Consider the following 17,060-nt stretch of genomic DNA (forward strand, 5'->3'; position numbering starts at 1 on the left):
TCACAGCTCTAGAGGCTGAGAAGTGTGAGATTAAGGTGCTGGCTGAGTCTGTCCCTGGTAAGGGCTCTTGCCTTCTTGCTGAATCCTCACGTGGCAGAGAGAGATAGACCACCTTTCTCATGTCCCTTCTTATAGGACACGATCCCATTAATGGGACTGATCCCATTCACGAGGGTTCCACCCTCATGCCCTAAAAACATCCCAAAGACCCCATCTCCAAATACCATCCCACTGGAGATTAGTGCTTCAATATATGAATTTGGCAGGTGTGGAGGAGCCCAAACATTCAGTCCTAGCATCAAAGTGAGCTTTAAATGTAGAAGTGAAGGTTTTGCAGCAACATCTGGGCAGGATTCCATGATTTACAAGCTCCCATGCCACAGACAACTGTGAACATCAGTTTTGGTGTCTGTATCATTCGGACCTGGGTGATCAGATTTCCTAAAAGCTTGTGGTAAACTTGGGATCAGATAGTGGGTTTCCCTGACTGTTTTTCCTCCAGCCTTCCTACAGCTTCATAAACCCTGGTTCCCTGTATGGAGTCTATTTATTTATTTAATATCTAAAATGATTTACTTTTAATGACCTAACACTGTTGTTACAGCAGTTTAGAAAGCTGGTGAGGTGAAGGGGTTTCCAGACAGAACATGGAATGATAGGGCTGATGAGCTCAGGTACAGGGGGTGCTGTGGAAACAAGGGAAGGTAGTGATGGGTTTTCTACCTATGGGATACTGTAATTTCCTAGGCATCTTTTAAATAATTCTAGTCAATCCTTATAACAAGAGCTTGGGATTTAGAGGACTGATTTTTCCCTTGTCCTAGCTCTCATTTTTACATGCTGTGTGATTGTGAATTAGAAAAGCCCACTTGTAGAGGCCCTCGTGTCTTCACTTATAATGTTTAAATACTAAGTTGCTAGTCCATAGAACTGTTGTGAGAGCAAGCAATCCATATGAAGGGCTGAGTGTAGGACAAAGTAAACTGTGAGCAGGCATAGTTTCTACCATTTCATTCCAGTGTGGGACATGAGGACATTGAGCTTCACGAAGAGTAAGAAAGTGTATCTTCAATCATAAAACTTAACATATGATAGAGCAGAACTCCAGCGTCTGTGCTCGTTCCTCTGTATCATGCAACACCTCACACAGAAAATACATGATAATGAAACCAATGACAGGCTCAGAGACCTGGATGTTTTGCTGAGGCACCAAACCACCCCCAAATCTCAGGGCTCACAACCATGAACCATGAACACTTGTCAGAGATTCCCAGGTTGTCTGTGGCTCTGTTGGGCTCAACTGGGTGCCAAATGTCTTTTTGTGTGGGGTGAAGCTGTAGCTCTGGTGTGTGCTCTTCTCATGAGTATAGAAGCCTGGAAAAATGTGCAGTGCCTTTCAGGAGCCTCTTCTTGGACCCCCATACTGTCACTTCTGTCCACATCCCTTTGGTCAAAGCAAGACCTGTGCAAGCCCATGTCAATGGGATGGGAAAATAAATGTCCACAGTGCTGGAGGAAAGGGAGAATGAATATTTGCTGACCAGTAATTCAGTGTATCACCACGTTACAAACCAGACCCCTTCTACAGCCTTCTCTGCATTGCAGGAGAGAAGCCATATATTTTTCAAAATCTCTATCTCTATCTGATTCCAGGTCAGAGCCTCCCAAAGACAGGGCAAGAGGGCTGTCTGGTTAGCTTAGTTGGTTAGATCATGGCCTTATAACACCAAAGTCAAGCGTTTGGATCTCTGGTACCAGCCAGCCACCAAAAAAAAAAAAAAAAAAAAAAAAAAAAAAAAAAAAAGGCAAAAATGAAAGAGAATCTATTATTATTATTATTTTTATTTATTCATATTTAAGGGATACAGAGTTGACTATCAGTATTTGTGTACAGTATGTGATGATCAAATCAATATTAGCATGTTCATCAGTACAAATCATAATTACTTTTTGTGCCCCTTGCCTAATTACTCCCTATACCCCTTTTTCCATCCCCAGTAACTATAGGTCTGTTCTTTCTGAAACTTCAACATTTTATTATGGTCTTTCCTTCTTTCTTTTTTTCTTAGATACCACTTATGAGTGAAGACATGCAGTATTTCTCTTTCTGTGCCCTGTTTATTTCACTTATAATTTTCTTCAAGCTCATCCATGTTGCTGCTAATAGCAAAATTTCATGCTTTATTATGTCTGAGCAGTATTCCATTGTGTATATATACATTTTCCTTATCCAGTCATCTGTTGATGGACATTTAGGTTGGTTTCATATCTTGGCTACTGTTGTTGTTGTTGTTGTTATTATTATTATTATTATTATTGATGGCAGTTTCACATAGTGACATGGGTGGATGGCTAGTATGAAGTTGGTAGTGCCTCCTGGGAAACCTCCTGCAATTTACCTGTCTTGCAACTGTTGGCAGCTGATACTGTTGGCGTTTGCACCCTCTGAATTTCCTGAAATTTGCTGTGGGTTCCAGGTGAATTATTGTTAATTACCTCCTTTTGGAAGCTTCCCTAACAATCATTCTTCCAGCCCTTCTGATGATTATGTAACTCTTTATTAAAGCACTTCCTACTTGGAATACCTAAACTGGCTTCTGTTTGTGGATGGAATCCTGATTGCAAGACTATAATTACCAGGTGGGGTTTTTACCCATTGCATTTTTAAACAAAGAACCAAAAGTGAAAGGATCTTAATTTAGGTCTATAAGAATTTGATAGCAAAACAATGTTTTGAGAACTACTAAACACATACTTCATAGGATGAACTATGTATACTTTCCTCTAAGTATATGCAATGAACCATAAAGAATGTTACAGAGCTCTAGCTCATCTGGAGTGACGGGTAATGATAAAATGAAACCGGTATGGCTAAAGGTCTAATTCTTGTTGAGAGTGTATTTTTGCTCTTTCTGGTTCTGGGACATCTCATGTGTTCAACAGTCTACTCCTCCAGACTGTGCATCAGCTTTACAACCTGTTTTGTGCATCTCAGAAAGGTCTTAGGATTTATTTAAGCTCAGCTTACAGGCTATCACCTCTGAGGTTTTTGCCTTGTTTTGTTTTGTGTTAAGAGAGCTCAGGTGTTCTCTCCCTCTTCAAGTCTAATGCACCACTGTGGTCTTTCTTTCTTTCTTTCCTTCTTTCTCTTTTATCTCCCACATATGAGTGAGTACATGTGGTATTTATCCCTCTGTGCTTTGCTTATTTCACTCAACATAAGTTTCTCCAAGCTCATCCATGTTGTTGCAAGTGGGAGAATTTCATTCTTTTTTATGGCACAGTAGTATTCCATGGTGTATATATACCACAGTTTCCTTATCCAACCATCCATTGATGGACATTTAGGTTGGTTCCATGTCTTGACCATTGTAAACAGAGCTGCAATGAACATGGGAGTGCAGGTATCCCTTTGACATGATGATTTCCATTCCTCTGGGTATGTACCCAGAAGTGGGATTGCTGGATCATATGGAAGATCTATCTGTAGTTGTTTGAGAAACCTCCATACTGTTTTTCATAGTGGTTGTACTAACTTACAGTCCCAGCAATAGTGTAGGAGTGTTCCCTTCTCTCCACACCCTCACCAGCATTTGTTATTCTCCATCTTTTGTATTATAGCCAGTCTAACTGGAGTAAGGTGGTATCTCAATGTGGTTTAATTTGCATTTCCCTGATGATTAGTGATGTTGAGCATTTTTTCATGTACCTGTTGGCCATTTGTAAATCTTCCTTTGAAAAATGTCTATTCAGTTCCTTTGCCCATATTTTAATTGGGTTATTGGTTTCTTTTTTACTGTGTAATTGCTTGAATTCCTTATATATTATGGATATTAATCCCTTATTGGATGCATAGTTAGCAAAAATTTTCTCCCACTCTCTGTAGGTTGTTGTTTCACTGTGTTGATTGTTTCCTGTGCTGTGCAGAAGCTTTTTAGTTTGATATAGTCCCATTTGTTTATTTTTTTCTTTTATTGCCTGTGCTTTCGGGCTCATGTTCATAATTCCTGAAGTGTTTCACTTATATTTTCCCTTAGTAATTTTACAATTCCAGGTCTAAATACTTAAGTCTTAAATCCATTTTGAGTTGATTTTAGTATATGGTGAGAGGTGCAGGTCTAGTTTCACTCTTCTGCATATGGATATCCAATTTTCCCAGCACCACTATTGAAGATGCAGTCTTTTCCCCAATGTATGTTTTTGTTGCCTTTGGCAAAAATCATGGCTGTAATCCTGAGGGGTGATTTCTGGGTTTTCTATTCTGCTCCATTGGTCTCACTATCTATGCCAGTACCATGCTGTTTTGGTTACTATAGTTTTGTAGTATAATTTGAAGTCAGGCAGTGTTATGCCTCCAGCTTTATTTTTTGTGCTCAGGATTTCTTTGGCTATTCAGGGTCTTTTGTTGTTCTGTATGAATGTTGAGATTGTTTTTTCCATTTCTGTGAGGAATGCCATTGATATTTTGATGGGGATTGCATTGAATTTGGAGATCACTTTGGGCAGTATAGACATTGAAGAGGGAGAGAGCAAACCTAGGGAAACAAAGTGGAGTGTGGAAAAGGGGGATGGGGAGGAAGGTCAGGGATAACTGCGTGGGGGACACAGGGTATAATCACAATTTGAGGTAATGGGTATGCTGCCAGTATGGATCTGGCCATCACATCTTGGGCACAAGTGGTGACAATCAGCTTTGTACTCCATGAATATTCGTAACCAATTAAAAAATAAAAAAGAGCTCAGATGCACAGAATGGATTAATCATAAGCCTTGGTTCCTGGATCATTCATTCTTGGTGCACACACAGCCTCTTATTGTTTATGTATTTATTTGTGCATTCAAGTATCTTAATGATGCAATCGGTTCCTATGAACTCATTAGTCTTAGGTCTTGTGGAAGCTTTCTCTTCTTCAATGTGCTCTGCAAAATGCTGGCAGAATTTTACACCTTAGCAAAAACAGCTATGTGATTTTGCAGGTGTCTTTTTAACCTCATCACTGGATCTATATATTGAACTTAGTCATCATTTCTTCCCTTTTCCGTAAAAATAAGGAATAGATATTTTAAATTCCTTTGGCAGAAAGAATAATGTCCTCCTTGTAGTCCAAGATATAAATGAGTCAATCTTGGGCAAAAATATAAATGTCTTGACCTTTCTGTTCTTCTCTGTTAAGTACCCATCTTGCAATAGCATATTGGGGCATTTCTACATGACCAGGGTAGCATGGGTTACATTAAAACTTTGCAAACTATTTTTTGATTAGTGGAAGAAATTAATCTTTTGAATAAACATAGGCTTTTTAATAGTAGACACTCAAAAATATAAAATCAATAAGTAAGTATATACTATTTAAAGATTCTTCAAACGGAACATTTGTTAAACTTTAATCAAAGGAAATTATATATCAAAGGGCATGGCAAAATATAAATTTTAAAAAATGTGTAAACAATGATCTCACTACTTAATTGCAAAATTTCCACTTTTTAAAATTATGGGTTTGAGAGGAACTGATTATTGAATATAGAAAACCAAATTTAAATATGCCAATTTGCTTACTACTAAATTGAACAGAAAGTAAAAAATAAAACAAAATAAAATTTGGGACTTCAAAATAAGTGAAAACAACAGCATATGAAATAATTAAATCACCTGAAATTGATTCTGACTGGTGATTGAGAATAGGCTGAAGGGCAGCGGGGAGAGAAAGAGCAGAGGCTTCTGAAGGCCGGTTAGCAGGTGCCTGTGGAGGTCCAGCAAGAGATGGTGGCAGACGGTCACTAAATGTTTCATATTATAATCATTCTGGTTTGAGTACTGGTATGATAGGGGGCTGGAAACCAGATGGAAACTGATATTTAAAAATTAGTTCCAAAAATCAGTAAGTGGGAGAGAGGTGGAGCTCATGACCCCAGAGCCACGGTCCGGAGGAGCAGCCTAATGCCATGTACCAGGAATCCGCAGACACAGCGAGGGCATCGGAAACCAAGATGTGGTTGCCCAGGCAGGAGCAGGTTCTGGAAGAAATCACCCTGAATGTGAACCACAGGTCAAGAACAAAGAACCACAGGTCAAAAACAAAGAACCCCGGGCAAGGTAGTGGAAGCAGGAAAGTGGGAGTGACATGCAGATACCAAATAAAGGCTTCTGCCCTGGTCCACACTGCTCTCAAGAGGCTGTGCACGTCAGCTCTCATTTCTTGATGTCCTGAAAGAACATTCGGTACCTGACAGGCTGAAAGAATTTGTTAAAAGGGAGCAAGATGGAGCAGGTTTATCAAGACAAAAGCTCATCTTAGTGGTTTCCAAGTGGATATTTTTCCCGATAATTCACTTATTGAAAAATGAAGAGAAAGTTTCTTCTACATAAAAGCCTCATCTGTTCACTTCAGAGCTCTGAAAATATCACCTCAACCACACATAAAACAGCACTGATCGTCGGCTATTAATGGTCCTAATGACTGTTCTTCTCTCTTGAGATGTACCTGTGAACACTTCAAGCTGAAGTTTGCAAACGGTCCTTTCTGATAATGTGTTTGACCAGAGCTGACCTTAGTTGATTTTAGAGCAGGAAAAGCAATAGATCACTTCACTGCAGGGCCCAGAGGCGTCCCCCACTTCCCAGCTTAGAGGGGCCTTGGAGGAACAAATTCTAGTCCCAAGCCCAACATGATCCTGCCAGATGAGCATGAGCAATTCACTTGCATTCTCTGAACTTCGGTTCACTCAGTCTCGAAGGGATGCTGTTATAACTCAGATGTCAGCTGGAAGCATCCTTCCCCGTAAACTCTAGATTTTAAAATAGGTTTGCAATCCTATTCCACAAATTGTGGATAGCCCAGTACCTTTCCCAAAGTCTCCGGAAGGTTCTGGGTGGGCTTCCATTTCCTCACTGGCTCCGAGCTTTGGCATTTACTCTCGCAGTGATATTTTGTGCTGTTGCTTTCCATCATCTGGACAGGGGAATTATTCTCTCCTTAATTTGCTTCAAAACCTTCCCATCTACACAAGGCCTTCGCACTGGTAGGCAACCTTACAAGCTATTCAAATACAAATAATTTTAAATTCAGTATCTTTGTTCTCTTAGTGCGCTGGACCTTCACTTAGCCAGATCCTCTCTGTCCTCTCCCTAATTTCTATTCATTCTGTTGTAGAATGGTTTATCTATTTCTTTTGTAGCACCATCTCCTTCCAGCTCTACAGTCTTGTCTTCTACACTGAGTGGCTCATCAAGGTTATTTTCTAAGCAGAAATACCCTCCTCTCTAAAAAGGCTTCTGACCCTGGTCTCTAGACACTAATTGTTTTCCTCCCTGCTTTATTGTGAAGAACTACTTGAAACAGTAAACATAAATGCATATTGGAAACTGGTGCCATTCACAGAGACTTCTGAGCACTTACAATGCACTGGGAATTGTGCTAGGAGTTTCCATATCAGTCAATTATCACAGTGCCTTCACAGCTCCTAAACTTGAGGTCCATGTCCTAAACCAAGTTCTCGCCACGAATCCATCATGCTGACTCGTTCTCTCAAAATGTTTCTGGAGAAAAATTTTATGCAGTTGGAGAATAAGAAACTGCAGTTCTGGTCTGAAGCCCGTGAGCCTGTGCTAAGGGGAAGGCTGGAGATTCTGAGCATAGAAAGGTCTCTGCTCCTGCAGTCCAGCCCAGTCCTGATGGTTCCTACTCAAGACACGGGGCAAAGGGGTTGTAGCACAGAACAATACCGATGCCTGCCTTTGAAGCTCTGGTGGGAAGATCGGTGGGTATCACTGTAGAGCTGCCTCCTCCAGCCACTGCCGTGTCTTCAGCAAACATTGACAGTGCTGCTATTGGAGGAAAACATCTCAGCAGGAGACACTGCAGTAGTGACTGTAGGAAGAGGCTGTGGGAAGGGAAGGCCCCTCACAGTGGACAGAGGGATGTTATGGGTGGCTCTTGAGAATTCCCAAGACATTTTGTGGGCAGTCTGAGGTGGCTGGATTTCTCACAGATCATGTCAGAGAAGAGCCAGAACAACACATTTGTATGAATGTTGTTGTTGTTTTTTTAAAAACAATTTATTTTAAAAGAATTTTATATTTACAGAAAAGTTGAGAAGATAGTACAGAGACTTCCCATATACCTTACCCTCATTTTCCTCTATTATTAATACTTTAGGTTAGTATGATAAATTCGTTATAATTAATGAACCAATATAGGTACATTATTATTAACTAAAGTCTATATTTTGTTTGGATTTCCATAATTTTTATCTAATGTCTTTCTTCCAGTTCAGGATCCCATTCCAAGATGCCACATTACGTTAGTTGTCAAGTCTCCCTAGTGTCCTCATAGCTATGGCAGTTTCTTAGACTTTTTTCTGTCTGTGATGACCTTGACAGTTTTGAGGAGTTCTGCTCAGATACGTGATAGGGCGCCCCCCACTGGAACTTGAATGATGTTCTTCTCATGATCAGACCGATTTTATGGGTTTTTTTCACAGAGATAAAGTGCTGTTTTTATCACATCATATCAAGCGTACCTACTATAAACACGATTTATGATGTTGAACTTGATCACCTTGCTGAGGTAGAGTTTCTCAAGTTTCTCGTTTATAAAGTTACTTTTTTCCTTCCTTTACATATTTATTGTAGGCTTTGGAAGGAAGTCGCTATGTGCAGCCCATGCTTAAGGACAGGGGAGGGTTTTGTTCCACGTCCTCGAGGGTGGAATATCTACATAAATTACTTGGAATTCTTCTGCATTGAGGAGTTGTCTGTTCTCCACTTATTTGTGCATTTAATTATTTATATTAAAATGGGCTCATGGATATTTATTTTATACTTCGAGTTATAGTTGAATACAGTTATTTATTTTGTTGTTCAAATTTTTCCAGCTTCAGCCAGTGGGGAATATGTCAGTTGGCTCCTGTGTTCTTTTGACATATCCCCAACATTGTGTGTGTGTGTGTGTGTGTGTGTGTGTGTGTGTGTGTGTTGTCTTTCTTTCTTTCTTTCTTTCTTTTATTATTATTATTATTTTTGCAGAGGGGAGCACTTCCTTACTTTCTGGAACTACAAAATGCTCCAGGCTCATCTTCTATGTTTCCTGCCAAAGTGCTTTGAAGTCAGCCATTTCTCCAGGTAGTCTGATTCTTTTTATTGGGGAAAGGTGTTAAAAACCAGCATTTGGATGCTAGATGTGCTTACTGATACTGGGCTGTTGTTGCTTCTTGACCCCCTTAGCGGACGAGACAAGGAAATATGACTATACTCATATGTGTGCATATAACAAAGGCATATACACATATTGTTACATATTTCTCTATGTAACCATCTTTATCTATATTAAGGTAAACATGAGTTCTTACTGATATCTACAACTCTAATTCATTATCAATCATGGTGGACTTCTCCCCTGTTGATCTGTACATCTCCGCTCCAACAGTGAGAAATCTGACTCCCACCATCCGTCTTTCATTTAATTCTTTGTACATTTCAAGTATAAATGTATAGCAGTATCAGAATTGTTAACCTGTACCCTGAAGTATACAACTTTATCATCTAGAGTACAGTGCTTATGTACAGTTTTATTGCCTTTGGTCTTACAGACTCCACTCAATTCCAGGGTTACTTAGGTCAGCATATTTATCCCTTACCCTCTTCAGTAAGGTTGTTTCATACATTTGTAATACATTTAGTTTTTTTTTTCATGCTCTGCATTTCATACTGGTATTTCTTGAACTCTTAAATGATTTTTTGAAACTGTGTATATGTTAATGTTCACTCTTTGTGCTATGAAGTTCTATGGGTTTTGGACAAATTATTAGCGTCTTCTCCCCACCATTACTCTGTTATAATGAATGGTTTTACCACCCTCAAAAATCCTCTGTGCTTCCCTGATTCAACTTTTCTCTCTCCCCCAGAATTTTGCCCCTGGTAACCACTGATGAGTTTATCATCTCTATAGTCTTGTCTTTTCTGGAATGTCAGACAATTGGAATCACATTATGTAGCTTTGATAGACTAGTTTCTTTCACTTAGCAATATGCATTTAATATTTATTCATGTCTCTTCATGGTTTGATAGCTCATTTCTCTTTATCACTGAGAAATATTGCATTGTATTGGTGCACCACAGTGTGTTCATGGATTCATCTGTTGAAGGACATGTCCACATATCTTGTAAATATTTTGCTAGATTTACACCAAATATTATATCTGTGCATCTAAATATTTCACTTTGGGGGGAGCTGTTGTAAATAGTATGTTTTAAATTTCAAATTCTAGTTGTTCATTCAGGAAGATAGAAAAGCAATTGGTTTTTGTATATTAACCTTGTGTGCTGCAACCTTGTTATACTCACTTACTAGTTCCAGGAGATTTTTGTGAATTCTGTCATATTTTCTACATAGACAGTCACATCATCTGTGAATAAAGCCAGTGTTATTTCTTCCTTTTCAATCTATATGTATTTTATTTCCTTTTCTTGTTTTACTGCACTAGCCAGAACTTCCAGTAAAATGTGGCTGGTGCAACTTGATATAGATATGTTAACTCACAAAATTCTGTAAGATAATGGTATTATTCTCAGTTTACAGATAAAGAATTTAGGCCTTAGGACATTTAAATGAGTAAAAAAAATATATACAAACTACGTAGTCTATCTTTAACTAGAATAGCATAGCACAGGAGTTTAGTACCTGTCTTTGCCAATTGCTATCTGTGAGATTCTGGGCAAGTTGCTTAAGCTGTTTTAAGGGTCAGTTGCCTCAACTGTAAAATTAGGATGAGGATAACAGGCCTACCTTAAATTAAATCAAGTGCATTAAAAATTGTAAAGTACATGGAACAATATGTCACACTAGATGTTAAAAAAAGAAGAAAAAATAATCCCTAAGCTTTTCCTATTTCAGCATTTGCCCTTAAACGTGTCTTTTTCTGAGACTAAAGGATTTTAATAGAATGAGTTTTCTAAGTTTATTGAATGAATTAAATGAAGTATTCCTGTGATACAGACCTAAGAGACAATTACCAGGTAAGTACTGAACAAATATTGTCTATAGCTATTAACATTTCTACTTAGTTGGGTGTTCTTTTATAGTTCACTATTACAAACATTTCTGAAGTGACCATCCTTACACACATATTTTTGCATGAGAATGATTTTTCATTGAAAAATCATTGAAATTTGAGAAGTAGAGTTGCTGGGTCAACAGTATGGATGTTTAATATTTCAATATTGATAACCAAAAGAATCTGTCCTGACCAGTTCTGCTAAGTTACAGTGCCTTGGGAGATCTGGGATAAGTCAATAGCCATGTTGCATGTCCCAGAAAACATTATCATTAGATCATTTTACTTAGAAGCAGCTGTCATGGCACCAGAAAGCCATAAAATAACCTAGAATACTTCTTATTACCCTTGCCCTAGATCCTGGCATGTAAGATGTAACCTAGGAACAATCCCACATGCATATGTCATATACCACCAATAGAAAGCCTGATGAAGTGATTAGATGCTGTCTTTCTCTCTCTGGCCTTTGACCCTTCCCCTTCTTGTAAATATATAATGCTATGCTCTGCTGCCCTCTTTGTAATACATTTTCAGAGTGACCTGACTTATGTGTCTCTGTGGTTGCCAATTGTTGTACTGGCTCAATCAATCCTTGCTGCATGTATTTGGTCTTGGTTTCTTTTTGGGTCCACAATAGACATCACACAATTCCCCTTAAGAGCTGCACTACTGTAAACCTCTTACAAACATTGTTTCCTTCACAACTCCACCAGTACAGGGTGTTATTGACCTCACTTTCATCAGTATAAAAATCAAAAAGGTGTATTTTATTTTATTTTAATTTGCATTTGTTTATTTGTTAGGTGAAGCATATTTATATGTCCTTTGGCTTACTCATATTGTTTACCTGTTTTTTCTTTAAACTTTTTGAGCACCTGTTATATGTTCGGTATGATTTCTGGGCAATGGAAGGATAACTGTCAATGACACAGACAACATTTCTGCCTTTGCTGAACTGAAGTTGATTACTTTTTTTTCTTATTGAATTGTAAAAGCTAACTGTATTTTTAGGAAATTTTTCCTTTGTCTACAATGTGCTACAATTTTTTTGTGGTGGGGTGGAGCAGCATATTGAAGGCAGGGATTGTTACAGGACGTCTTCTCAGAGTGTGATAAAGTGTTAATTCTCAGTAGGAGTGAAGGAAGCAGCAGTCACAATTGAGTGGTAATGATTTTCCTGATTTATCAGTAACAGTCGGATGTCAACTCCCTTAACACATGCTTGATAAGAGCCGAAGCATGGTAGCAACGGCAGAGTCAAGGTAATATAGAATCCTGAATGCCCTGGCTTATAGCATTTTTTAAAAAACTAATTAAACAACCCTTAATTGTATGGCCTGATAATGAAATCTCCGACCCCAAAGCAACAGTCAACATTGAAGCAAATTACGTGGCCTAATGATAGAGTCGTTTGGGTAGTAGATTGGAAATCAATAGTTTTCATCTGAGCATAGAACTCTCTTATTCAGGGGGACAATTTGTATCTAATCTGTTCCAATGGCTTAGAACCCAACATGCAGGGTGTGAGGCATGATGCTAGCCATCAGGGACACTGGGGTGAACGCCAAGACCAGTGACTACCACGTGGTTCCTAGCAGTTTACTGGGGAAGGTGAAATGGAGCTGAGGTCCCTGGGGACAGCCGTAGAGACTTCTTGGATCTTCTTTGTCAGATGTCTTCTGAAGGGACAACCACAGCACTGTTAGAAATCAGGCAAAGACCTGAAAAGCTCTGTTCTCTGAGAAGACCAGAGTGCAGCCTATGTGACTTGGAGGGAAAGGATATTAGAAGCTCCCCCAGCACACAGACAAACACGCACACATGCATGCACACACTCCAACCTCCTTTGAAACAGAACTTTTTAAAGTGAAGGCATCCTGAGAGAGAAGATCCCTTAGCTGTTGTTTATTATAAGATAGCACCTTGAGAGGAATAAACTCCAGGCTGGCTGTTCCTGCCTCAAAGAGCTAAGTTATGACTTTTGTGACTATTCCCCGTGATTTTTGTACTGGACATTTGGGGACATTTGCTATAGTGTTGAAACAAGCAGGGCTGCTTCTTCTCATGCAGTGTACCAAGTCAGCACTGGGTGTGGAGTTACAGTAAGTCTGGTCATTGGAAAACACTACAGAACACAAACTAGACCTCACCACAGACTATTGACCCCCAGTGTTCTTTCCATATGAGCTTCTCAGGCTTATGTTGTATTTTTCCAATTTTAAATTTAATAACAGATATTGTTTATGTAGCTTGTGCTGTATACATATATAATTTAGGTGTTTTGCTTATACTATGCATGTTATGTGTTATAGATACACAGACTATGTATACGTAAATTATATATAGCTTATATATAAAATAATCTTTGCAAACAGTGAATTGCATACTAAATCATATTATATATGTATACTATGCATTGCATATATATGTATTATAAATAATTATTAATCTTCATAAAAAGCACAAAACAGGCATTTTTATACTTACTTCGTAAAAAAAATTGAGCTTCAGCAAGGTTGTTGAGTGCCACACAGCTAATATGCAACCCAACTTTGATTGAAACTCAGATCTTTCTTCCTCAGCCTTTATTAATATTAATAACAATGGTAGATAATGTTATATGTTTCCACTATGTGCCAGGCACTGTTCCAAGCACACACTATATATTAACTCATCTAACCTCCATGAGGTAGATATTATCATCACCACATTTTAGAGATGAGAAAACTGATACACAGAGAGGTTAAGCAAATGGCCCAAAGTCACATAGCTAATAAGTGTTGAACTGGTATATGAACCAGAGAACTCTGATTCTAAAGCTAAGTGGTCTTTCCACTCTATCTTTTGGACAGATTTCTTGGGGTAAATTACGGGTGAAAGAAAATCATGTTTAACCTTTTTAAAACATTGCCAAATTGCTTTCTTAGCAGATAATTCACATGCACCCACCTACCAGAAATGTATGTGACTGTCCATTTTGGTGTATGGCTATCAAACATTTATTTTCTCCAACAAAAGAAATATCCTCACTACTTTGGAAGGAACAGCATATTATGTTATTAATGTTTAGTAAGTCTGCAAATTTTTCACATGTTTAGTAGATATTTTTCCTCCTCTCTTGGACAATTATCCTGAATGACCATCTGCCCCCCTGAGGACTGGAGTGGTTGGGAGATGTCGCATCCCCCAGCCTCATTCTGTTGGCTCTGAATGCTTCCAGCCTCACTGCTGACTGCAAACACCCCTGGCTGAACACCATGCCTCATCTGGAGCCACATGTTTTAGTTCATTCTTTACCACTTTTCCAGGTTGCCTTATACTGAAGCCACTAGATCCTAGAGGAAGAAAAGAAAAATCTCTCAGGGTCAGAGGAGCCAAATCACCATCTCTTCCCTCCATCACTGCAGGCTGCTTTTTAACCTTTCTCATAGCACTCACTGAAAAAGAGCCCCTTCTACGTCTATGAAAATGACAGCCAAGTGCCATGCCCTGCTAGTATTTCCTTAACAGAGAATCCAGTGGACCTCACAGCACTCTCCAGAAAAGAGGCAGCATAGAATAGTTAACAACCACAGTCATGGAATCAGACAGACCTCCATTTAACAGCTGACTCAACCACTCATAACAGGGCAATGTGCAGAGATAATGTTCAGAAAAACTTAACCCAGGGCTAGCCAGAGAGTGTGCTCAATAAATTCTAGCTATGATCATTATTAGTGGCAGTGGAGATTCACAGTGGGGGTGTGTGGAAGAAATAGTCAAGAGAAGAGACATGTGGAGAGGCAAGAGAGCAGGGGGTGGTTCCTTAGGAGAATTAATGTCCCAACTTTACAATTTTGCCAGGGAGCAAAATTCCAAGGCTACCTCCCCTCTAATTTTAGTTATTTAGGCTCTTAACCATGTTCTGCTTCTTCTGATTATAATTTACAACCAAATGACTTGGCTTCCGTTTATCTACAAGTGGTGCAATTGAGATGAAACCTCAAATACCCCCTTGATTAGTTAGGCCACTCATGCAATGAGCTTCAGATTGTCTGTTCAACCAGAAGGCATGGTCAGAAGACACAGTGGAGTCATTCCCCTGGGCAAAGGCATTAAGAAGAGTCTGTAAAAGTGGAAGAGTTGAACCATTTCTCCTTCTAAGACTTTCATGAGAACGTCATTTGCTAAACCTGCCTCTCCTTCTCCCAAAGATTTATACAGATGATTTAATGCTTTGATGCGAAGATAAATATACCTGTGGTTTTAGAAATGTCAAAGATATAGCTTGAAAATGAAAATTTCAGGCTGTCAACTTCACGGTCTATGTGGGACCATGGAACTTGTTTGTTTGGTTCTTGCTGTCCCATTATCTCCAGCAGTTCCCCAGGCCACTTCCTATATACAAACAAAATTAGGTGAGCCCTTCTTTATAAACACAGTTATTTACTCAGTGATCACCTTGATGATATCCTGATCAGTTTAGCCATACAGCTGACCAGCACAGTGATAAAGCTTAGTTTGCTCAAACTCTCTCTCTCCCAAATCTGCCCCTCTGATCATCCTTACTGCCCCCGTAGTTTTGTGTAATCTTGTGTACATTAGCATGCTAATTTTTCTCACTTCTTTCCAAATTATCTTCCTGCTGAGCTGTTTTTCTAAAATGCAAATAGTCACATAGCAACTTCCCATTTGTGCCATGTCTACAGGAGTAGTCTCCAATGGACAATGACCATCGGGGTGTTCTGTGTCTGAGCTGTTCAGTATGGTAGCCACTAGCTACCTGTAGCTATTGAGGACATCAAGACTGGCTGGTGAGATTAGGAATTGAATTATTTTCTAAAATTGTAATTAATTTAAATTTAAATAGCCATATGTGGCTGATGTATCCATATTGGATGCTGCCTGTTTATGGAATAAAGTCCAGGCCACTTAGCATGGCACATTGATGCCACACTAAATGGCAAATGATGGAGAGTCACCATCACTCAGCTCCTGACCACCTCTTCATTCTCAGCCACCACTATTCCCTGACGTGCATTTTTACTAGCAATATCAAACACCTTGCAGCGTGCCAAATATGCTTTACCAGGCAACACTACCATGTCTTTGTACAATGCATTTCCTCAGCTTTATATATCTGCCTCTCCTGACCTTGTAAAACTGCCATAGCCGTTAGCGTCCTTTAGTACAGACCTGAGGTTTATCCCTCCAGGGATTCTTCCTTGACAAATCCAGGAAGTCAATCACTTCCTTCGATCAACTATTTTTACCTCCGATATGTGGCTTTATTATGGCCCCGATAACATTCAATTATAATTACTTATTACTGATCTGTCAGTTTCTTGTGGACAAATTCATGACTTAATTTGTTTGTTTGTTTCTCTAGCACCTGCCACATTACCTGGGATAGAATGACCACTTAATAAATGTTTGTTCAGTTAGATGTCCTGGAATTATTTAATTGACATGACGTAGACCAAAAAAACCCACATTTCACTATTTAACTAATTTTTTTTTTTCTGTTTCAGTGAGTATCCTTAAAACTGGACCCAGTTTTAACTAAAACACCAAGAAATTTCATTTCCTTAGTGGTAGAAAAAGAGTCGGGGATGGAGTGAGATTGCTGAATAAAAAATCAGTTGCAAATGTCAAATACCCAGTTTCACCTGTTCATTCAGCCCCTTTTCAAAAAAGACCTTATTCACTTGTAAGATTGTTTCTCCCACAACTACTTGCCAAATTTTCATTGCATTTAAAATATATGTAGTGCCTGTGTTCTCAGAAAACATATATAAATTAGATCTGTCCTTTGCACAGTTTAAAATATTATAGTAATTTCTCCATGTGGAGGGAAGCAACTTTTTTTTAGTGAGTTCATTCCTTTAACAGATGTTCATACAATTAATAGAATCTATGCGAGCATCTAACAATCTGACCTGGAAAACACCATGAATTGCTCTCTCATTTTCCTCTAGCTGCTCTTAAATCTAACACACAATATTAGCCAGCTTAGTTTGGATGCACAC

This window comes from Cynocephalus volans, chromosome 5, assembly GCF_027409185.1.
Source record: "Cynocephalus volans isolate mCynVol1 chromosome 5, mCynVol1.pri, whole genome shotgun sequence".
Lineage (NCBI taxonomy): Eukaryota > Metazoa > Chordata > Mammalia > Dermoptera > Cynocephalidae > Cynocephalus > Cynocephalus volans.